This window comes from Odocoileus virginianus, chromosome 32, assembly GCF_023699985.2.
Source record: "Odocoileus virginianus isolate 20LAN1187 ecotype Illinois chromosome 32, Ovbor_1.2, whole genome shotgun sequence".
NCBI classification, from domain to species: domain Eukaryota; kingdom Metazoa; phylum Chordata; class Mammalia; order Artiodactyla; family Cervidae; genus Odocoileus; species Odocoileus virginianus.
This window is the reverse complement of record NC_069705.1, coordinates 14,968,375-14,993,528: the sequence shown is the minus strand read 5'-3', so window position 1 is coordinate 14,993,528 and position 25,154 is coordinate 14,968,375.

Sequence of the window (25,154 nt, the reverse complement as noted above, 5' to 3'; positions counted from 1 at the left end):
CCAAATGAACATAATGCTGAGAACTGACTTTTGTAACTCAGTGTTCAGCCCCCTGATGAATCCTACAGATGTTATTTAACATCCCCAAGGTTGGACAGCATGTTGGTGGCAATGCAAAACTTAGCTTAGTTTTATAGTCAGGACTTTTTTTAAAAAAAGATCTTTCTTCTCCATTAACTATTCCTTAGTTCACTGAGAGATCAGCCATAAAACATAAACAGCCTTAAGAGAAGAGCCACACATTCACATTATTCATGGGGAAGTAGGTCTATTTTCACCTTGGGTTAATGGAATTCCATCAGGCAAATAGATGACTAGAGACTTTTGGATGAGTGCAAGAGGGTCTCTTGGTACCTCTAAAATCTCACCTCCCTGATCCTTCCTTTATCTGGCTTATCTCTAAATTTTGCTGTGTGTTTTGGTGGTGCTGGTGGTCTAGTGGGGGAGAGCCAGGGGAAAAATGTGAAAATGGGCCACTGAGATCTTTTGTTGTGGGCAGTGTAATGATGATCCCAGATGCGGCCTCTCTGGATCCACTGTCAGAATCATGTCAAAACCACATTTCTTTTATTATTATTATTATTAATTATTTATTTTTGGTCGTGTCTTCATTGCTGCGTGTAGACTCTCTTTGGTTGCGGTGAGCAGGGGCCACACTTCGTTGGGATGCACAGGCATCTCATCACTGTGCCTTCTGTTTTTGCAAAGCACAGGCTCTTGACAAGTATGTCCCCTTCATTGGCAGGTGGACTCCTATCCACTGTACCACCAAGGAAAGTCCATCAAACCCACTTTTCTTTGGGCTGCTCCCCAGCTACTGAGTGTGTATTGCATGTTTTGAAGGATAGTGTGTTCTGGCAGTATCATGGGATTCTTCCAGCAGAAGATGTTGGCTTGGAGACATCCCAGCAGGCTGCCTGAATCTTCTTGGAATCGTGCTGCAGTTGAGATTTCTTCCTGGCCACTCCTCCTGTTTTTCCTTTCACAGCATCATTTCTGCCTTCTCATCTGAAGATTCTCCCACTTTATGTTGTTTCTCTTGCATTTCAGATCCTGTCTTGACACCTGTCTCTCAGAAGATCCACACTCACATAAGTGGTCCTGAGAATGCTCCGAGAAAACAGCAAAAAGATGAAGGTTTGGGATGGGATAGCTCCCTTTCTGGTGGGCAAAGTGATCCCTGTCTTGAGTTGTGGGTTGGCTACTGATGCCTATGGAGCAAGGTGGTGGCCTGGTTGCAAACGATTTCACTGGTGGGCAGGTAGAAAATGTCCTGATGAAAGGGAAAATCATTGCAGCTGATGTGGAAGAATGATTCCTACAAAGACAATGGAATTGACTGATTACTGCTAAAGTCCACTGAAGGGCTGCAAAAACATAATGAGAAATTGAGGACTATGGGAAAATATCAGTGAAAATAAGAGAATACCTGATTCAGTGAGTAGGAACCATAGGAATGAAACCAGACACAGGTATATAAACCATACCATCCATTTTGTGCCTAGTAACAATAGATTTCCAGTTACTAAAATCTCTGCACATTTGTGTGTGTATAGCCAACTTTCAGACCTGAATTGAGGCTAAGGTATAGAAGGAAAAGAGGAATGAGACTTCCCTGGTGGTCCAGTAATGAAGACTCTGTTCTTTCAATGCAGGAGGTGCAGGTTCGATTCTTGGTTGGGGAACTAAAGTCCACACGCCTCGTGGTGTGATGGGAAAAAAAATTAAAAGTAAACGATACTTCAATAAAATTTTTTTGGAAAGGAAGAATAGATATTACATTTCTGAATCACACCATTGTCTTCTAGAGAGGAAGATTAATAGGGATAATAGCATTTTTTCTAATGTTAAACTTTATAGAAGGCATCATTGATGATATTTATTTCTATCTTGGATTTGTATAGTAGTTTTCTTCTAAACAATCTGGCACCCATACAGACAATGCTAAAAGCATGATTCATTTTGCTTGAAAATTTTATTAGAAAAATCTACTGCTGATTTGGTTTGCAAAAAGCTGGACTAAGGTCCCTTTATAGCGTTCTCTCCTCTACTGTTTTGATTCTGTATTCTTTGATTGAATGATTTCTATTCTTTTTTCTCTCATTCTTCCTCTCTCATCTTTGGTATAGATTGAGCAAAGGATATTTCCTCAGCGCTGATTGCTCATGTTAGTGAATTATTTTCTCAACTGCCTGAAAACAATTTTTTCCTTTGCTTTGGGACCAACCTCAGTTTTTGTTACATCTTCAGTTCTGAAGTCGCTGATACAAAATTTTTCTGAGTTGCAACTCATAGATCTTGTTTTTATTTAATGCCGCTTGATTTTTGTTCTCGTTGGTCTAAATGATTAAAGGCATTTGGGCCCCCTTATTTATCATGTAGGAATAGTCCACAAACTCTTAGTACAAAAAGTGCAGTTTTAAATTATTGCTGAGAGAGTGAGTTGCTATAATTATAGGAAGCTAAAGGCTTCTGGTCAATGTAAGAAGCTGGCAGTATATTCTTGTTCGAATTCTTCCTTCCATCAGTGAAAAAACCAAAGCCTGTTGCTATGGACTGAACTCCAAAATCTCTGCATTGAAATTCTAATGCCCATTATGATGGCATTTGAAGATGGCATCTTTGGGAGTAATTAGGTCATGAGCATGGAGCCCTCAGGATGGGATTTGTGCCCGTATAAGAAGAGACACAGGAGAGCTTGCCTCCTCTTTCTACTCTCCACCATGTGAGGAGAATAAAAAAAATTACCAAGCTCCTGCCTCAAGGGAATTTTAAAGGGACAAATAATTTTTCAAAAATTAGTATATTGCTGGAGGTGGGTGTGAGACACTGTTTTAAAATGATGGGACTTGCCTGATAGTCCAGTGGTTAAGACTTTGTGCTTCCACTGCGAGGGGCATGGATTTGATCCCTGGTCAGGGAACTAAGATCCTGCAGGCAGTGAGGCCAACAGAAAACATGCCCCCGCCACTCCCCCCAAAACCAAATAACAACAACAAAACCACATCACATGCATTTCATGCATCTGTATGTAAGCAAAATTTTGAAAAGAAAATAAGGAAAGGCATACTAAGACAACCAAAAATAGCTTTTTTATTCCAATCTACTGTTCCAACACTCCCCACCTGCCTTGTGCCCTTAAATCTTTATTTGGAAATGTGAGAATCTTGTAAACACAGGAATTAGAATTACTGTAACAATCATTGGTGAAGCTATTTTTAAAACAATTTTCATAGCATTCCATTTAATCATGTTGCTAAAACAGAATCTTTTCACCATGCAATCCAAATACATTATTGAGAGGGTTGACAATCTTTGTGTCTGCTTGTGTGAATATTGAAGTTCTACTGTCAGCAAATTTCAATTGTATAATACAGTGTTATCAACTGTAGTCACCATGTTATGCATTAGATCCTCAAAATTTATTCTTCTTGTAACTGAAAGTTTGTGCCTGTTTACAGACTGATTCTAATTTTCCCTCATCTCCTACCCACTGGTAACCAGTGAAGTTATTTTTTTTTGTACTCCATCAACCATTTTTATTTTTACTGACAGCCTTCCTAAATGAAAGATAATTAATTGTTTAATTTCTAAGAAAGGGATTAAAAATCAAGTATAGATCTTGGTGATTCTAGAATTATCGGGAAAAATAACCATCTCCCTTTTATTAGCAGTTTACTCTCATAGCAAGAAATGCAAAGACCTGGAAACGTTTTCTAAGTATCAGGTACTTGAAGGACATGTCGATGGCACAGTTCCCAGAGGGAGCAGAATAGACAATGCTCATGGATAATGAAGCAGGGCATTCCCTGTGCTTCAATAAAAGTCTTTCAAACAAGCTCTTGAAGTTGTCTCTTGTGCTAAAGGATTAAGCCATTAACCGTAACTGTGCCAATGCGTTTTTAGTTTCAAATCCCACTTAATTAGTATCCAAGGTAATATTTAGTACAAACTTCATATAGAAGAACGTGTAAAAGCATTAGCTGCTCATAAACATGATGGTCTTTTGAGACACCATAAAGGAAAAAGATGCCAGGCAGAATATAAACTGTTATCTACATAAATGGTAACACAATTTGAGCCAAGAGGATACGTTGCCAGAAGGCTTAGTAACATGCTAAAGTGTAGCACCATCTAAAATAACTTTCTATGATGTTAGAAATGTTCTATGTCTATCTGTTCAATAGGACAGCCAGTAGCCACACGTGGCTGTTGAGGATGGAAGTGTGGCTAATGCAACTGAAGAACTAAATTTTAAATTTTATTAATTTTTAGTTTAAATTAAATTGTTGCATGTGGCTCGGGCTACCATATTGGACAGTGCAATTATAATGACTTATGATAAATCATTGCAATACAATTGCATGAAATACTGATCGTGTTTAGGTGAATGATTGCCATATTAGTAGCTCTCTGCCACCGTCGCCTACTCTGAAACCCCCGGCCCTGGCATTCGGTTTCCCTGTGTGGCTCAGCAGTAAAGAATCTGCCTGCCCATGTGGGAGACATGGGTTCAATTACTGGGTTGAGAAAATCCTCTGGAGAAGGAAGTGGTGACCCACTCCAGTATTCTTGCCTAGGAAGTCACATGGAGGAGACTGGTAGGCTACAGTACATAGGGTTACAAAAGAGTTGGACAAGATTGGGCAACTAAACAATGGCACCAACAACCTTCCTTGAAAACCTCTTTGTTTTCAAATGAAGTTTGCTTGACATCATAGTGGCTGTGTTGACAAGTCTTGTGCTTAAGGAAAAGTAAGATCTTGAAGTTAAATCTAGCCTCTATATGCTGAAACTGAATTAAATCTCCGAGATAGAGTTTTGGGTGAAGTAGAAAAGAAGAGCGTTATTGCTAGGCCAGACAGAGGGGGCCACAGTGGGCTATTGAGGAGGCATTAGCCCGCTGTGGCCCCCTTTGCTTGGCATAGCAATAAAAAAGTGCGTGTTTTGACCTGGAGAGGGTAGTGAGGAGTTTTATAGTTATGGTTTAAAGATGTGATCAGCTCATGGACATTCTTCTGATGGTTGGTGGTAAGGTAAGTGGGAGTCAGCATCGTCAACCTTCTGGTTCCAGCTGGTTTGGGGTGTAGGTACTTGCGGGCATCATACCGTTAATTTCTCCCACCTGGCCTGAATTTCAGTTTCTGCAAAATAGCTCGAAGATATTGCTATGTGTATCCCTTGATGGGGAACCACGATTCTTCCCCAAGGCTCCACTATTATTTCTTGACTGTTCCTCCCTGTCTCTACAGCCCCTCCCTTCCCTACTTAGCATCTGTTTGAACCTGCCCTTTGGAACTCAGCGAAGGTCTTTGCCAACAAAGGTCCGTCTACTCAAAGCTATGGTTTCTCCAGTAGTCATGTGTGGATGTGACAGCTGGACTGTAAAGACAGCTGAGCACCAAGGAATTGATACGTTTGAACTGTGGGGCTGGAGAAGACTCTTGACAGTCCCTTGGATTGCAAGGAGATCCAACCATTCCGTCCTGAAGGAAATCGGTCCTGAATATTCATTGTAAGGACTGATGCTGAAGCTGAAATTCCAATACTTTGGCCACATGATGTGAAGAACTGACTCTTTGGAAAAGACCCTGATTCTGGGAAAGATTGAAGGTGGGAGGAGAAGGGGATGACAAAGGTTGAGATGGTTGGATGGCATCACTGACTCAATGGACATGAGTTTGAGGAAACTCTGGGAATTGGTGATAGACAGGGAGGCCTGGCATGCTGCAGTCCATGGAGTCACAAACAGTTGGACACAATTGAGTGACTAAACTGAACTGAAGTGAAGGTCTTAGAGGCTGAATAAAGCCCATTTCCTGTAATCAAGAAATGGAAGACAAAGAAAAGCTATTGTGCTCAGGGGCCCCACAGAGTCCTGCTTGATATCAATCTTAGGGCTGCTGTTGACTTCAGAGATTGTTTTTGCAGGACCAGATGAAATGGAGAGATGAAGCTATGTCTTAGTATCTTCTAAAAAATATCTTCCTTAAGAAAAATTTCCCCCGAATTCCAGATTGTGTTAGGTTAATTAATTTCAGTCTAACACCATTCTCTCACTGTGTTTGCTGGTTAGAGCAGTGAGCTGATGTATCATTAGCTTTGTATTCTGAGGCCATGACTAATTTGTCAGGAAGTTTTCTTTATTGCACAAGCTCTCAAGGTGTTTATAGATGTATTTGAGTTCCATTTATGGCTCCTAGGATGCACATATCTGAATCATAGCACCACCCCCATCCAGTTGGCTTATTATACACAGAGATGTACAGAACCATCTGTAAAAGGAAGGACAAAGACCATGTTTGAAATACCCAGAGGCCAATTATCTTCACAGCATCTAGGTGACACTGTATGGGTTAGGTTATGGATCGAGTTATTTTCTAGTCACTCTGCTTGCTTTGTATCTAACAACTGCCCACGTACCTAATGCAACGAGTGTCTTTACAACAAGGAACACAATTAGCTATCTCTCCTCTCTGCTTCCCTTCTACTTTCTTCCTTTCTGTAACCTTCCAGAGTAATTACTACTATGTATTTTGGAAAGGCTCTGTACTCTGCACTGTGGAAGGGCCTGAGATAAAGCACAGTTGGTTTTTGCTCTCAAATAGTCTTAAAATTTGTCAGAGTTCTAAGTGCATAGAGATTGGTCTATAAACGCTGGTTACCCAGAACTTGCAAATTACTGGGGAATTAATGCATGGGAGGAGTGCTTATTGAGACCCTGAAAAAAGTGAAAGTTGCTCAGTCGTGTCCGACTCTTTGCAACCCCATGGACTGTAGCTCACCAGGCTCTTCTGTCCATGGAATTCTCCAGGCAAGAATATTGGAGTGGGTAGCCATTCCCTTCTCCAGGGGATCTTTCAGAACCAGGGATCGAACCCATGTCTCTTAATTGCAGGTGGATTCTTCACCAACTAAACATTGTACATATTCTCTGCCTTCAGGGAGCTTGTAGTTTAGGCAGGGAGGGGAAAAAAACAGCACACATTAAATAAATACTGAGCAATTAAATTTGAACTGTGAGATGGTGATTATTTTAAATTTAAACAGACATTTTAAAGGAGCAAAACTAGATAATTCCCTGGTAGCCCAGAGGTTAAGATTTCACATTTTCACCACTGAGGGCCTGGAATCGATGCCTAGTCTGGGAACTAAGATCCCACAAGTTGTGCTGCATGGCCGAAAAAATTTAAGAGAGCGAAACTAATGAAAAAGGCAGAGAAGAGGAGGTCTCTGTTCCTTTTTGGCTTCTTTTATGCAGGCAATAGCTTTGGTCTATGATTAGTGGATAAACTAAACCAAGTCCATGACCATTGATGAAACTGTAACCATTTCCATATTAGCATTGTGCACTAAAGTTATTGAGGTCTTAATGATCCTTATAGTTTAAGACAACTATTGTTAATCATGAAAATTTCCACTGAGGCTGGGGAATAGTGCTAGACAGGATGTGATTGTGTTGTAGCTCTCAGAGAAGTTCTGAAGATTAGAAGTCCTGAAATAGGAGACAAAAGAAAATGCCCGATAGCTGCAGAATCTTTGGCTCTAAGGAATCTACATAGGGTAACTTTGATCTGGCGTTTACAACTATTCTAAGTCCTGCCCTGTGCCTGGAGGTTGACCAGCATAGATGGAATCAAGAGATGCCTTCTGCTTTCCAGCTGGGCTTGGTCAATGGATTAGGCTGGCAAGATATCAGAGAGAGAGAGGCGAATGGAGTCAGAGTATTGATTCTTCTGGCTTTCTACTTCGGAATCATGATGGGTTGGCTGCCTTCATTAACTGAAAGGTCACAACTCCTGTTGGGGGGATCCTTTTTGTGTAGCTGTCTCTCCTGATTCTATTAAGTGATCCTTGCCCCTTTAGGTCTATAGATGAACCACTGATCCTAAGGTACTGTGCAAATCCTTGTTGACTTCCTGACCCCTGCCTGAACTCGGGTAGCCTCGGCCTGCCGCAGCTTGAAGTGGGGCTTGGGTTCCCAGCTGGAGATCGAGGCTGGGTCCCAGCGGTGAGAGCTCCAGATCCTAACCACTAGACCAGTGGTCGATGACAAGGGCCCTGGCTTTTCAGCTTTGCAGAAAAGAATTCCTACAAAGACAGGTAGTAGTAAAGCAAATCAAGCACTTCTTAGGAGAAAAAGAGTACCGTAGGTGTGGATAGACACACGGGTGGACTCAGAGAGAGTCACTGGGTGGCGCCCTTGTGGCAGTTTGAATTACCTTTATGGGGCATTTCTTCTGGGTTTCCCTTGGCCAGTCATTTTGATTTGCCGGGTTCACAGCCTGTATTTGGCTTATCTCAGGATCCTCCCTTGCATGCACACACATCTCTTAGCCAAGATGGATTCTACTGCAAAGGGCCTGTGGGCAGAGCACCCCTTGACATCACTCGTCTTTGACCTCCAAGGAACCTTTCTGTGCATCTGTGGTCCGGGAAGTCTCCAGACTTCAAGAACAAGAAATACGTGCCCTGGGCAGGGCGCAGCTTTCTCCCTTAATTGCCCTACTATTCCTGTCTTGGAGTTTCAGTCCACATGGAATGAATGAATCTCCAGTCTTTTTACCCTGGGTGCAAGGGTGGAGGGTGGGTGGGGGTGGAAGGCATCTACCTCCTGCCTATGTCCATTGCTTGGTAAATAGAGTCATTATTACACTCAAGTACCCAACTGCAGCAAGCTGCTGATTTCCTCTTTAGTGTAGATTCTGGGATGGCTGAGCAGCTTTGAGCGGTTACATCTACCCATCAGACCATTTCTTCCAAGCCATGCTGAGATGCTAACTTGGATGGCATATGTGAGTTTTTCTTTTTTAAACATTTTTATTAAACTAACACAGCATTGTAAAGCAATTATCCTCCAATTTAAAAAAAAAGAGGGAAAAGTAAATATTTATTTATTTGGCTGTGGGATCTTCACTCTTCATTGTGGCATGTGGGGTCTTTAGTTGTGGTATGTGGACTCTAAGTTGTAGCATGTGGGATCTAGTTCCCTTGCCAGGGACTGAACCCAGGTCTCCTGCACTGGGAGCGCAGAGTCTTAGCCACTGGACCATCAGGGAACTTTGAGCATGCGTGAGTTGGAGCGAGGAGTAAACCTAGTTTGTGCGATGACAGTGGTTGTAACCAATCATTTGCTGGAAAATACTGTGAACTCTACCTCTTAAGAGAGTTCCAGCATGCAAGGAGACCGAGCCACCCAATTGTCAGCAAACAGTTTCTGCCAGCCACTCTTGTCAACGTTTTCTGTAGCTACACCAGGATCACTTCCCATGTGTGCTTGCAAAAAGCATTGAATTGCGCGCACTGCTTAATTAGCTAAAGCTCTAACAGCCCCATTTGCATGTGAAAAATGCTGTTTGCACGAGAAAATACAGAGTTTTGTGCACACAAATGATTTGCTTATATAAAATTGTATCTAACATTTTGAGTTCTCAAAAACTTATTACTTAAAGCTCATGGTCTTAGAGCGGTTATTACAAGATGGGAAAACAACCCGATGGCAGTCTTTCTTTTCCCACGTGCGGTTTTATCCCAGGCCTTCACATCCTATCTGCTTGTTTTTAACTGCTCTCTTTCTGAATCTGCCCAGGAGATTCATGGAGTTGGGGCAGGGGGCGGGAGGGAGGGTAAGAAACAGAGGCCGATGTCCTGCTTCACTTCCCACTGACAGCTGAGCTCTCAGCATAGTGGCTTGCAACCATCATTGATGTGCAAATCAAGATCGCACAAGGATTTGCAAGTCCCCGGTGGAACTCATCGCAAAAGCATTTTAAAAACAAAATTGCCTTTTGACGTGTGAACTGATTAAGTGTGATATGCCCTTCGCTTTGAGGATAAACTTGGAGAACTCTGAAGTAAGACCCACAGGATGGCTGGTCAGACATTTGTCACTCATTCCAAGGTAGTATGTTAACATCCAGAGCAAACGTGGGGCTTTACTCTGGAGCAAAGTAAAATTATGGCACTGAAAACCTTTGGACTGTCTGTGTTGTTGTTTTTTGGTAGCTAAGTTGTATCTAATTGTTTTCCGACCCCATGGACTGTAGCCATGGGTGCATGCACTGGAGTGCATGGGTGTTTTTGCATTAGGGTTTGCATCCTCTGTCCATGGAATTTTCCCAGGCAAGAATACTGGAGTGGGTTGCCATTTCCTTTTCCAGGGGATCTTCCTGACCCAGGGATTGAACCCTGGTCTCCTGCATTACCAGGTGGTATCTTTATCACTGAGCCACCTGGGAAGGCCTTTGGACTGTCCGTAGCCCACGTGATTTTCTTTTAGCCATGAAGTGATATTTCCTATTCAAATGAGGAATGTTTGGTATTGAAACTGTTAAGTAGTTTGAAACGCTTACAATTCGTGTAAGTCAATCAACCAACTCTGTCAAATAAAGATTTATTTCCTACTGTGGGCTGGGTACCATCTAGGCTGCCAAAGTGAAAATAAAGTGAAAGTGTTAGTCCCTCAATTGTGTACTCTTTGCAACCCATGGACTGTAACTCACCAGGCTCCTCTGTCTGTGGGATTCTCCAGGCAAGAATACTGGACTAGGTTGCCATTCCCTTCTCCAGGGGATCTTCCCGAACCAGTGATTGAACCCGGTGCTCTTACACTGCAGGCAGATGCTTTCCCATCTAAGTCACCAGGGAAGACTGCCAAAGAAATACTAAGGAAGTCATGGTCCTTGACCTCAGGGAAATTATATACTTACTGAGTTAAAGGAAATACATATGAAATGAGATAAGTGGTGAAGAATATGGTAGAGTGTCATATTCATATTGATATTTACTGAACACCTATTAAATCTTAGCTAAGGTAGTAGGGGTAAAATGATTGGACTTTGCTTTGCTTCAGAGGTGCTTACTGTCTGGCTGGTGAGTGATGTGGGCATAGGTTGTATTTTTTAGAGAATTTGAGGAGGGAGAGGGCATAGTAGGTTGGGATAATTGAGAAATGACAGAATTTCAGCTGACTCTTAAATGATGGGTAAGATTTCGGTGGTTGAAGATGAGGAGTCAGCTGTAATCGAAGAGGAGGAATATAGGGCTGGAAGCTGGAATATACATGATAGAATGGGTTGGAAAAGGAGCTGTCTGGCTTATTTTTTAGAAAAATATTAATTATTTTACTGAAGTGCAGTTAATTTGCAATGTTACAGATGTAGAGCAAAGTGATTCAGTTATACATCTATTAGACATAAATATATATATTTTCAGATTCTTTTCCATTGTAGTGTAGGTTATTACAAAATATTGAATATATTCCCCTGTGCTATATAGTATGTTCTTATTGGTTTCCTATTTTATATACAGCAGGGTGTAGCTGTTAATTCAAAATTTCTAATTTATCCTTTCCCTGCCCCTTTAGTAATCATAAGTTATATTTCTAGGCCTGTGAGTTTATTTCTGTTTTTGTAAATAAGTTTACTTGTATCATATTTTAGATTCCACCTATACGTGATGTCATATGACATTTGCTTTTGTCTGTCTTCATTTGGTATGATAATCTCTAGGTTCATCAGCGTTGCTACAAATAGCAATATTTCATTCTTTTTATAGCTGCATAATTTTCCATTGCATATGTATACAACAGGAGAGGAAATAGCAACCCACTCCAGTATTCTTGCCTGGGGAATCCCATGGACAGAGATGCCTGGCGGGCTACGGTCCATGGCGTCCCAAAGAGTCAGACATGATTGGGTGACTGAACTCACACATGTATACACCTTCTTTGTTCATTCGTCTGTCAATGAATGACACGTTGTGTCCATATCTTGGCTATTGTAAATGCTGCTGCTATGAACACTGGAGTGCATGGATGTTTTTGCATTAGGGTTTGCATCTTTCTGGGCTTCCGACGTGCTTAGTGGTGAAGAATCTGCCTGCCAATGCAGGAGATGCAAGAGACATGGGTTCAGTTCCTGGATTAGGAAGATCCCCTGCAGGGGGAAATGGCAACCCACTCCAGTATTCTTGCCTGAAAAATTCCATGGACAGAGGAGCCTGGCAGGCTACAGTCCATGGGGTTGCAAAGAGTCTGACAGGACTGAGCGCACACACGCTTTGTAACTTTCGTCTTTTTAACTGGTTTCCTTTTTTTAAGACAGGAATTGGTTCGGAGAGAAGTAGGGGATGTGCCCTTCTATCTTTGACTTTGCCCTAGAAACTTTAAAGACAGGGACCGTCAGGGTACGCCTCGGTGGGGAACATCGGTTAGGTGGCATGTCATGCTGCCAGCAACTGTATTCCTTTCCACTCCTTTCTCTTTAATTGCCAGGCGTCTGTCTTTTACAATAGAGTGCCTTTTCTTCTGCAGATAAGCGCCAGGTGAGCTCTCGTTTTATACGTGGGAATGTTTCAGCTGTGTCCTCAGCAAAAGCCCTCTCATCAATCACGCTCGACAAAGTCGGGGATGAGGGAGGAGGGGAGAAGTTTGCTTTTCATTTAGGGAGGCAGAGAGGTCAGAGTCAGCTCTGCTCTCAGTGGGGTTTCAGTCCCAATATTCTTGGTCTCCACCTCTCTTTCTCTCCTTGTCAGACTTGTAGCATTTTTTTCTGCCCTTTTCAACTTCTTTCTTATACGAAATGTATTTTACAAGTCTCTGTCAAGTCCTGTGAAATATCCTTGATGCACAAAGTCTAGAGGGCTTTTAAAGAATTCTCTCGTCTTGTATTATTCAGGGAACACTGATCAATCCTTTCTTGTCTCTACGTCTCCCTTCTTGGCTTTGCTGTGAGGACAGTGCTGGGAGAGCCAGGGTGATGGAGGAAGGGAAGAAGAGAAATGGCAAGCAGAAGGAAAGTAATTCTGTGTTGGGCTAGCCACTGGCTCATGCTCAGAGCAGGGTAGATACAAGGGAGCAGAATAGAATTGCAGAGAAGTCTTGAAGTGACTTGGTGGGATGGGAGCAGTCCAAGCTGAAGGAGAGAGTGGACCTGCTGAGTAATTCAGATCGAACCTCAGTCTAGCCTGAATGATCAGTGCAAATTAGAGAACAGAACCTGACTGCAGGTGAACCAGAGGCTTAGCTTAAGCTCTGTGATGGTGATTCAGGTCCAGGCATGGGTCAGTGAACCAGTGAAGTTGCTCAGCCGTGTCCGACTCTGCGATCCCACTATAGCCTACCAGGCTCCTCCATCCATGGGATTCTCCAGGCAAGAGTACTGGAGTACTCTTGGGTTCGGTACCCAGGGACCGAACCAAGGTCTCCCGCATTGCAGGCAGATGCTTTACCGTCTGAGCCACCAGGGGTCAGTAGTCAGATCAAAACCAAAACCAGGAAGACGTCACAGCACGAGGAAGAAGGATGGGGAGGCACTCGGTCCAGGTGTAGAAATGGAAACTGGCTCCCTCCTGAGACCCACAGTCTAAGACATGCTCTCCCCTGGGAACAGGACTTAATGACACAGGTGACAAAGTCAGCCACCCGCAGGCCCAGGCAGGACCCAAAGAGTGAGGAGAGGGTGGTGCAGGAAGTCATAAAGGAGTGGTGGGGACTGTGGCCAGTCAGACGCTGCCCATCCTGTCTGTCTGAAGGGAGAAGTTGCTCCTCAGGGCTAGTAGATACCTAGTCACCCAGAGCAAAACAAGCCCAGTGTTGCCAGTTCTGATGTTTTTCCAAAAAGAAAAAGTAAAGAAAAAAAAAATTGGATTTTTGAAACAGATCTTCCTTTTAAAAGAATCTTGGCAATGAATTCACATTTTTTGAAAAACACCATAAGGCCAGGATTGTACAGGCTAAACCAAACACATCTGTGGGCTGCCCGTGTGCCAGTCCCGTAAGTGGGAAGAATGGGCTCCCTGCCACTGGACAGAATTGACATCTCCATTCCCTCCTGCCTGACTGTCTGACTCTTTGGATCTGTGTTACTAGCCCTTTGAAAACCTCTAGATCCTCATAAGCAAGAGGTGGACAGTAATAATTCAGTTCTAGAGTGCTGTAATAATTACTAGTGATATACGTGGAGTCCCTTATCTACTTTATTCTTTTAAGTACTTTAACACTAAGCTTTACATATCTCATGAGCACAATCTGATCTGTTTTGACATATGCATACACCTAAGAAACCGTCACACAATTTAGTATAAGCAAGTCAATGTTTTCTTGTACTTCTTTGCATTCTTGTCTGGAAAATCCCATGGACAGAGGAGCCTGGTAGACTATAGTCCATGGGGTCGCAAAAGAATCGGACATGGCCGAGCAACTGAACCGCTCCCCCACCACTAATCCTGCTTGGCTCAAGAAAAGACATCCAGGGACCAGGGAGAGGCTGATGGGATAGAGAATTCATAGAAGTGGGAGGAAGGGGAATTTCACAGGGAAGGTCAGTCAACCAGGTGGTCAGAGAAATCGTGGTTGCTTTCAGAGCACTTGGTGGAAACCAGGAGCCATGCCTCGTCTCTCTAGGGGATACAAAAAGGCAAGGATGCCTATAGTGGGAATCAAGTCTCAGACAACTAAAGAGTAAATAACACAGAACACAAATGTACACACGATAGGAACAGGTAGTAGAGGATTAGTTTCCAAATCCTCGTTGGCTCCAGCACCAGCAACCAATTATTGAATTTACTGATCTGGCTATGAATATGACAACAGTAACTTACTATGTCAAAGACTGAGGAGGCTGTCTTACTTCCTTGGTCTAAGAGTGGAGAATCTACCCTACTTAATAACTAGTGGTGCCCACCCCTCCACCTCCCCCAGTTCAGTTCAGTTCAGTTCAGTCGCTCAGACGTGTCCAACTCTTTGCGACCCCATGAATCACAGCATGCCAGGCCTCCCTGTCCATCACAAACTCCCGGAGTTTACTCAAACTCTTGCCCATCAAGTCGGTGATGCCATCCAGCCATCTCATCCTCTGTCGCCCACTTCTCCTCCTGCCCCCAATCCCTCCCAGCATCAGGGTCTTTTCCAATGAGTCAACTCTTCACATGAGGTGGCCAAAGTATTGGAGTTCCAGCTTCAGCATCAGTCCTTCCAATGAACACCCAGGACTGATCTCCTTTAGGATGGACTGGTTGGATCTCCTTGCAATCCAAGGGACTCTCAAGAGTCTTCTCCAACACCACAGTTCAAAAGCATCAATTTTTTGGCACTCAGCTTTTGTCACAGTCCAACTCCCACATCCATACATGACCACTGGAAAAACCATAGCCTTGACCAGATGGACCTTTGTTGGCAAAGTAATGTCTCTGCTTTTTAATGTGCTATCTAGGTTGGTCATAACTTTCCTTCCAAGGAGTAAGCGTCTTTTTTTTTTCTTTTTTTTTATTGGTCTTGCTTAATCTCACAAGACCTCCAAAAATTGGCGGTGTAAGGTTTCCTTTCTTGCTTCTACATGAGTCAGTCTGCACGGCAATGCCGGAGACTAAGCTCAAATAGAAGCAAGAAAGGCGGCACACATGTAAGCGTCTTTTAATTTCAAGGCTGCAGTCACCATCTGCAGTGATTTTTGAGCCCCCCAAAATAAAGTCTGACACTGTTTTTACTGTCTCCCCATCTATTTCCCATGAGGTGATGGGACCACATGCCGTGATCTTAGTTTTCTGAATGTTGAGCTTTAAGCCATCTTTTTCCCTCTCCTCTTTCACTTTCATCAAGAGGCTTTTCAGTTCCTCTTCACTCTCTGCCATAAGGGTGGTGTCATCTGCATATCTGAGGTTATTGATATTTCTCCCGTCAATCTTGATTCCAGTTTGTGCTTCTTCCAGCCCAGCGTTTCTCATGATGTACTCTGCATATAAGTTAAATAAGCAGGGTGACAATATACAGCCTTGATGTCCTCCTTTTCCTATTTGAACCAGTCTGTTGGTCCATGTCCAGTTCTAACTGTTGCTTCCTGACCTGCATACAGGTTCGCAAGAGTCAGATCAGGTGGTCTGGTATTCCCATCTCTTTCAGAATTTTCCACAGTTTATTGTGATCCACACAGTTGAAGGCTTTGGCATAGTCAATAAAACAGAAACAGATGTTTTTCTGGAACTCTCTTGCTTTTTCGATGATCCATCGGATGTTGGCAATTTGATCTCTGGTTCCTCTGCCTTTTCTAAAACCAGCTTGAACATCTGGAAGTTCACGGTTCATGTATTGCTGAAGCCTGGGTTGAAGAATTTTGAGCATTACTTTACTAGCGTGTGAGATGAGTGCAATTGTGCAATAGTTTGACCACCTCCCCCACCCTCTCTCATCACCATTCTCCATTCTCTCTCTAATCTGTTTCTGTTTCTCTTCCTGTCTTCCATCTGCTGTCTTATTCTCCTTTCTTCTCTCATCCAAAGGGTTGTTAAGTTCTTCTATATGTTCTCCCTCCTATATATCTCTTAAAATCTCTCCCTCTTTTTAATTCCTAGTGTCTATAATTTTCTCTTTTTCCAATTCACTTTGCTTGATCTAGAATTGTGTGTCACCTTGATGCCTTTCTTTACCCCCCAAAGCTGATGTGACTCTACTGTCTGTTGAATGAAGGTCAGACTCCTTGACATACTATTCAAGGTCCTTTATACACTTTTCTGTACCTAGCCCACAGACCTATTTTTCCTTCTACTTCCTTCATTCTGCAAACCCCGAGACCCTCACTTCAGAAGCTCTTTGTTGGAAAAGACCTCCATAGATTACATTCATTGTTGAAGGATAATTGATTCTGTGATTTTTCTTAGATCCTATCTAAACTGGGTTTGAAACTCTTATTACTTTCTGCTTAGGAATATACATGCTTCCCTAAAACACTTCTCCCATCCCCCTTAATGTTAATAACTTTAAAACATCCCAATAACTTAATCCATCATTAGCTAAGGTCTGTTTGGTCGTTTTTCCAAGAGCCAAGCCTGTTTGATGCATTGCTCCCTACTTGGTCATGACAGTCCTGTGATGCATTATGTCACTCAATATTTTCACCCCAGAATAATAAATTGGAGAAATGAGACATCTGCCTACAATTTATTCCTGTTATGTCTTTTTCTTCCCGAAACAAAATGCCAACACTTCTAAAATGAGAAAGCTAGGTCAACTTAACCCTTTAAAAAGTTACCACAGATCCAAGGGACAGTCACGTCATTTTTGTGTGTGTCTTACATGTTTGGTTGAAACACAAAAATATTTTTGCCTTTAGCTTGAAAAGGTGTTACGTTAGTGAATTAAGAGTGAATGCAAACTTATGTGTCAGGCACTGTACTCACCACAGGGACCCACAGACGTGGTAGACTGGGCCCTCGAGGGAGGTGGTTGAGAGTGATGGGTGGTTGAGAGCATGGGTTTTGGACTGAAGCCCTTCTTCTCTTGTTTACTAAGTGAATGCTCTTGGATCTACGATTGCCGAAGTCTTCAGTTCAAAAAAATGAAAATGACTGTCTATATCACATAGGGTCCAGGGTGGATGAAATGAGCTAGTATAAGCAAAATATCTTATATATATATATATGGCAAATTCTTAGTAAATAGTATTATTTTTAATTTGGTAGACAACTATACAGCCTATGATAACAGAGTAAGTATTTCTATGCTAGAGATAAACAAAGTAGCTATAGAGAAGGAGTATCTAACAGTTTCGGGGTAGATTTCACTGATATTGTAGGACTAACATTTATTGAGTGCTTATAATGTGCTAGGAGATGTTTAATTCTCACCACAAGTTTTTGAGGTTAGATGTGATCGCTAATCTCTGTTTTACAGAATCTGAAGGCACAGAGAGGTTAAGTAACTTGTGTAAGGACCCCCAGCTTCTTGCAAGGCTCGGGAAAGACTTCCAAAAAGAGAAAGGCCTATTGGAGTTCCCTGGTGGTGCAGTGGTTCAGAATCCACCTTGTAATGCAGGGGACTCGGGTTTGATCCCTGCCTGGGGAACTAGGATCCTGCACGCTGTGGAGCAGCTAAGTCCATGTGCCACAACTACTGAGCCTGCACACTCTGATGCCCATGTGCCGCAACTAGAGTCCGTGCACCACAATGAGAGAGCCCACTGGCCACAACTAACCTCGACACACCAACTAGATAGATAAATATTTTTAAAAAAAGGGACACCTATGGCCATATCAGCAAATCCCCATACACATGAAAGTTAGCAACTGGATACGTTTGAGGATAGGAGGCAAAGGATCTCTTGCACAGCGGTCGAGGTGATGCGCTTGATGAGTTGAGAGTCATGGTAATGGAGAAGAGAGGAAGAAATCTCTACCAGGTCTATAGGGGAGAAAGCAGAGAGAGGCTTCATGCTTCTTTCCTGTGATTTCTAGGGGCTCTCAGAGTGCTGTGTATAAAGTAGTTAACAGTAAATTAATGAATTTAGAAAAATAACCTGTAAAATATGGTTTGTCACAGCCAGTATTTTCACAGGAAACAGCAAGAAGCATCCATATAAATATTAGGCTTTTAAAAAAACTCGAATGATAAAATCACGAGTCCCTTTGTGGGGAGAAGTTTACTGTCTCGGGGGGGGGGAATTGTTTTCTGTCAATAAGCTGGAAGGACCAACCATGAATTATCTGTTGATTTTTTTTTTTTTAAATAATAGAAGGCACCTGGAAAACAGGGAGAGAGGAGCAGAAGATCCGAAGGGTAAAAGGTTGAAAGCAGGCGGGGGAGAAAGGCACGCGGTGCAGGCTCTATGGTATCTTGCTGCTGCCGCCACCGCCAAGTCGCTTCAGTCGTGTCCAACTCTGTGCAGACTGCAACCCGCCAGGCTCCCCTGTCCATGGGATTCTCCAAGCAAGAATACTGGAGTGGATTGCCATGCCCTCCTCCGCGGGATCGTCCCGACCCTGGGGTCGAATCCAGGTCTCTTAAATTGCAGGCAGATTCTTTACTGTGAAGCCACCAGGGCTTCCCTGGTGTCTTACTTTGAGCCAAACTCACTGGTCCACTGAGAGGGAACAAGCCGGCTAGCTGAATGATGTCAACACAAACCAACAACAGAGCTCCTCAAAAACCGCCCAACTCAATAAAAATCTAATCTCATCAGTTGTCTGACACTGAAGACTGAACAACTGGTTACCCTACAGGGTCTTCAAACTTTTAGCAGCTTTTGTTGGATGGTGCACACTGTCTTGGGCCTTCCTGGTGGCTCAGCGGTAAAGAATCCGCCTGTAATGAGGAGCCATAGGAGATGTGGGTTGGATCCCTGGGTTGGGACGATCCCCTGGAGGAGGGCATGGCAACCCACTCCGATATTCTTGCCTGGAGAATTCCACAGACAGAGGAGCCTGGTGGGCTACAGAGAGAGTCAGACACGACGGAAGTGACTTAGCATGCATGCATGCACACAGTCTTGCAGACTGGTTGCCAGAGTGAACACAGCTTGCAAAGAAAGTGCCATCGACCTGGGGGACTCTGATCCCAGGCACCCTCTAGGCTCCGCTTCCAGAGGAAGGTGTGACAAACTTCCAGTCACGTTAATAGCACCAAGCTTTTAGGTAAAACTGCACCATCTACAAGGCACCTCCACACACTCGGTTGTCATAGAATCCTGGTGGAACAGACTTTACCACCCAATTTATTGAGATTTGAAGGACTGAGTCTCAGAGCAGTCAGCTGAAGTGTCTTGGGTTGTGCAGTAAAGCTAGGATACCTGTCTCCACCGTCAGACTGGAAGCTCAGTGCTTCTTCCTTATCGTCGAGTTTGCTTCTGCAGGGTGCTCATGGGGGTTATTTCTAGAGCTGGGGTCTGTTCCCAGGTCAGTGTCCAGAGAACCCACAGAAATGACGGCACATACTCTTTGATGATTAAATGAGCTTCTGTTAGGATTCTATAATTATTTTTAATTAATTAGTCCAGTGGAGTCCATTCAATGGAAGAATCTACATATACTAATTGAAGAGTATTTTTTTTAACTCTTTAAGAATGCTTGAATCTATTCTGTACAATGATTAATATATATGACTTCTACACACACGTAGGCCTCCTTGGTGGCTCAGTGGTGGAGAATCCGCCTGCTACTTCAGGAGACCCAGGTTCGATCCCTGGGTCAGGAAGATCCCCTGAGAAGGAAATGGCAACTCACTCCAGTACTCTTGCCTGGGAAATCCCATGGACAGAGGAGCCTGACAGGCTACAGTCCATGGGGTCGCACAAGAGTCGGACCCAACTGAGCGACTAAACAACAACAAACAGCACACACACATTGTAAGTGCCATGCTATTCACTGATATGTCTGTTTTTTTTTTTCACTAAAGAAATTCCAAAAAGTGCTAACAAGTCTGTGCACCTAACAAAGCAGTCGTGGTTTCCGCTAGACCAGGGCTGTCCGCAGACGTGCAATGGCGGTGGTTTAGTTGCTAAGTCGTGTCCGACTCTCCGACATTGCTTTACAGTGTTGTGTTGTTTCTGCTTTACAGCAAAGTGAATCGGCCACATGTGCACATATATCCTGTCCCTTTTTGGATTTCCTTCTCATAGAGGTCACCACAGAGCACTGAGGAGCGTTCCCTGGGCTACACATCAGGCCCTTGTGGGTTGTCCATTTTAAATACAGCAGTGTGTACATGCTGATCTCAAACTCTGACTATTCCTCCTCCCCTCTCCCCCCGGTAAAGTTCATTCTCTAAGTCTGTGAGTCTCTTTCATAAATAAGTTCATTTGCTTAATTTCTTTTTAGATTCCTCATATAAGACATATCATATTTCTTTTTCTCTGTCTGACTTACTTCACTTGAGTATGACAATCTCAAGGTCCATCGACATCGAACGCCAATTCTAAAAAGATGAGATAGGTCATAGAAATGTGTGGATCTAGCTAGGTCTGAGAAAAAAGAAGCGGTTGAATCTACAGGGGATTTGGAAAATGTGGGTCCAGCCTAAATTTAAAATTAAAGCCCCAGAGAAACAACAACTCTGTGCCTGTCTAAAATTTTTTGGGGGACAGTATTATCCTCAGTATAATCCAAGCAATATGCCTGTGTTCTCTTTGGCACCAAAATACATCAAAATATTGTCTTAATGTTCTTCCACTATTGCCATTATTCCATTCCTGTCTTCTGGTAACAATAGCTTGGAGCATTATTGCTTGAATTTATGATTAAAATATTACTCCTAAACCATGTGTAATAACACATAGTCTAGAGATGATCCTGTGGGCATTTTCCCCTATGATAGTCTCTTTTTTGGTTATGATAAGGGGTTTTAGCATGGTGATAAGTGGATGTGGGAAAGGCCTTTTTCACTGGCTTAGGAGATTTTATCCACAAGGCCTTGTGGAAGAGTCCTTTCCTAGTCAGCTAGAATTCCCTGGGTGGAAGCGCTTCACTGGTGTCCATACATATTTTTAAAATTTTATTTATTTTTATGGCCGTGCTGGGTCTTCGTTGGTGTGCACGGACTTCCTCTAGTTGCAGTGAGTGGGGGCTCCTCTCTGGCTGTAGAGTGCAAGGGCTTCTCATCGGGTAGCTTCTCTTGCTGCGATGCACAGGCTCTAGATGCCCGGGTTTCAGTAACTGCCGCTCCGAGGCTCCAGGGCACAGACTCGATAGTCATGGCCCATGGGCTTGGCCGCCCCGTTGGTATGTGGGCTCTCCCCTGATCAGGGATTGAGCCCATGTCCCCTGCACTGGCAGGCAGACTCCCAACTTCTGGACTGCCACGGCCATACTGGCGTCCATATCTGTCTGCTCCAGGTATGCATTGGCACTCGGGTTGCTGTGACTTACTATCAGTGTGACAACTAGGTAATGAGAAAAATCTATGTTTGGTCACACAGAGGTGTGAGACTGGTTATTATATTTCCTCATCTGGGAGACAATTCAATATAACCCTGGAGACAGGGATCTATTTTCATCTTTCTCCTTTCCTGCTTGCTTTCGCTGCAGTTACAAATGCACAACTCCTTAAGCCAGTTGAGGTCTAAAATGTTACATTTTCAGGGAAGGCATCTAAACAATTAGGAGGTTAAAAAAATCTGCCTCTCCCTTCCCATGTATGAAATAAATATTGGTTATGCCAAATTGGCTGTCCTGTGCCCTGCTAACAGTCTTCTGGTCTCAATGGCTAATCAATAGTGCCCCAGGGAACATTTATGCAATGTACAGAAGGGAAAAATTCTACTCCAACAGGAAAGTAAATTTAGCATCTTTAGGCAAATCCTTACATGATTAAAAAAAGAAGTGTGAGTATGTGGGAGTGTGTGTGTGTGTGTGTGTGTGTGTATGGGAAGAAAGATTTGGTCAAGTGAGAACTTTGATTGCTTAATCTATTTCCTTCTAATCTAAGCTTGGGCCATCTAGCTATTGGCATAGATCATGTAATATGGTGGTGGGAAGGAGGAGCTGTGGAGAGAAAGAAGTAAACAGCAAAGCTTCACATTATAAATCTGTTCCTTCTTGCTTACAGCTCCAGGCAGCCTTAAGAATCAACTTTTATTAGCTCCCTATTAGGGGGCCATTTCCCTTATAATTTGATTATTAGAATGGATATATTTGAAATCTACATTTCCATATAGATAGAACCACTCCATTTTTATGACCCTGATGCACTCTTAAAAACTCACGGAGAGACTCCATCTAAGTTTCCTCAGTTGATTGTTTTCAAGAATGAAATGAGAGTAAAATCCACGGAGCTCAGACAGAGAGGGTCAAGGCCAGGGAGTGGAGAATGTTAAAAGTTGGTGCTTTGAGCCTCATTAGATACAGGAAGTGTTTTATTTTTCTTGATCTTTGGCCAAAGACATAGTTAAGTGCAATTTGCTTTTGGATTTCTCCCCCTTTGCTCTATCCAGTGATATTTTTATTTTTTGTTTCTTTTCCTCTTTTCTCTCCCCCTTCCACTTAACATACGTATCGAGGATGCTCAGACACCTGCAGAAATCCCGCTCACCCGTCTCGTACTAAAGGGCTCATTTCCTGACCCTATGCTGGCATTAGTAGTAATAGCTAACACTCATGAACCTTTTATTGTATGCTGAGCCCTGATGACGTTGCCTCATCTTCACAACTACTGATGTGACGTGTGCAACTCTCATTCCCATGCAACAGACGAGTAGGAATCTGTGGATTAGGGTGTTCAAGCAAATCACCTAAGGTTATGTGCATAGTTTATAAAGGATGAGTTGGGGGTCAAATTTAGGAAGCTAGTCCACTGGCTAAATTCTAGATCTTTCTGCCTTACTGCCTGCAAAGCATGTCCATAACCATTACCTCCTTTCACTCCCATATCAGCCCTGAGATAGTTGCTGTTATCATTCCAGTTCTAAAGACACACACATAGGTTCAGAGGTATTACATCATTTGGACCAGCCCATTTCAATTTTTGTTTTATATTGTTGTATAACTGGTTAATAATGTGTTTTAGCTTCAGGTGTATAGCAAAGTGATTCAGTTATACAGATATAAGTATTCTTTTTCAAATTCTTTTCCCATTTAGGTTATTACAGAATATTGAGCAGAGTTCCCTGTGCTATACAATAGGTCCTTCTTGGTTATCTATTTTAAATATAGCTGTGTGTGTGCATCAGTCCCAAACTCCCTATCTATCCCTCTCCCTGGTAACCATAAATTTGTGTTCTACGTCTGTGAGTCTGTATCTGTTTTGTAAATAAGTTCATTTGTATCATTTTTTTCCTAGATTCCACATATAAGTGATACATGATTTTTGTCTTGACTAACTTCACTGAATGTAATAATCTCCATTCATGTTGCAGCAAATGGCATTATTCATTATTTTCTGTGGCCGAGTAATATTCCATTGCACATATGTACCACGTCTTCTTTATCCATTCCTCTGTCAGTGGACATTTAGGCTGCTTCCATGTCTTTGTTGTTGTAAATAGTGCTCCACAGTGAACACTGGGGTGCATATGCCCAGGAGTGGGATTGCTGGATCGTATGGTAGCTCTATTTTTAGTTTTTTATAGGAACCTCTATACCGTTCTCCATAGTGATTATACCAGCTTGCATTCCCACCCTCAGTGTAGGAGGGTTCCCTTTTCTCCACACCTTCTCCGGCATTTACTGTTGGTAGACTTTCTTGGCGATGGCCATTCTGACCTGTGTGAGCTGAGTCAGTGTCTTTAAAGTCGCTGCTTTTCTGCTCCTCATGTTGAGAGAGATTTTGAAGAAGGTACAGATCCTACCTCCAGTCAACAAGGAGGAAGTTCCCAAGGGGACGCTATCTCTTGGGATAGTCTTCACAGATAGGAAACTCCGGAATACACTTGAGGTTTAAAGTAATGTGTAAGGTGGAGCTCTGTGGAGACAGCAGGTGTCGTGCACCTTGTTATGTCTTCTATACCCTAATCATTTCTCCTTTTACTTGATCATGGTTGGAAAATGCTACTTTGTTTGATACAGTAAGAATGACAAGGGGAAAACTGTTCTATTAGCAGAACAAGGGGAAATTAATCCCTTCTAGCTTTCCTCCCCGCTTTGGCCAAAACTTTGAATTGAATGTGTAATAATGAGTAGGAAAAAAATGGATTAAATACAGTCATATAAAACCAGAATTGCTCCAAATTGATTCCCTTCTCATTATTTTTTATTCCATTTTATATTCCTGGGGCACATTCATTGAGAGCAAAAGGCATCCTCTTAAAATATAACACTAGGGATTTTTCTTAAAATTTGGATGAAAAAGAAAAGATGATTTGGTTGGGTTTAAATGTAAGTCCTTTTCTTCTGGAGTTTCATTTTCACTATGTACTTCAAAGGTGGGTAGACAAATATACAACTGCTATCATCAAGTAAGACCTGGGAGTTGGAGCTGAAGTATATAATACTTCTCTGCAGTGAAGGGAAGATTTCCTCAGTAAGAATCCTGGTTATCATTTTATTAATGATAATGCATAGGTGATCAGAAGTGCATTAGGTGTAATCTAGTCCCAATCCCTTATTCAGGAGGTGAGTTAACTGATACTTAGAAAAATTGACTTGCCCAATCTCTTCTCAGGATGAGATATGCAGGAAGCCAGGACAGGGTGGAAGTGGAGATAAAGGGTAAGTATTGGACTGGAAGAGAAACATGTCTGGTGGGTTCTTTGAGCAGAGAACAGCTAAGAGACTATTCAGGATCTAAATGTGTTACTAGAGAATATGAGACCAGACAAATAAAACTGAAACAACGGGACTTCCCTGGTGGTTAGGAATCTGCCTGTCAGTTCAAGGGACATGGGTTGGATCCCTGGCCCGGAAGGTTTCCCATGCTGTGGGACAGTTGAGCCCGGCATCACTACTGCTGAACCTGT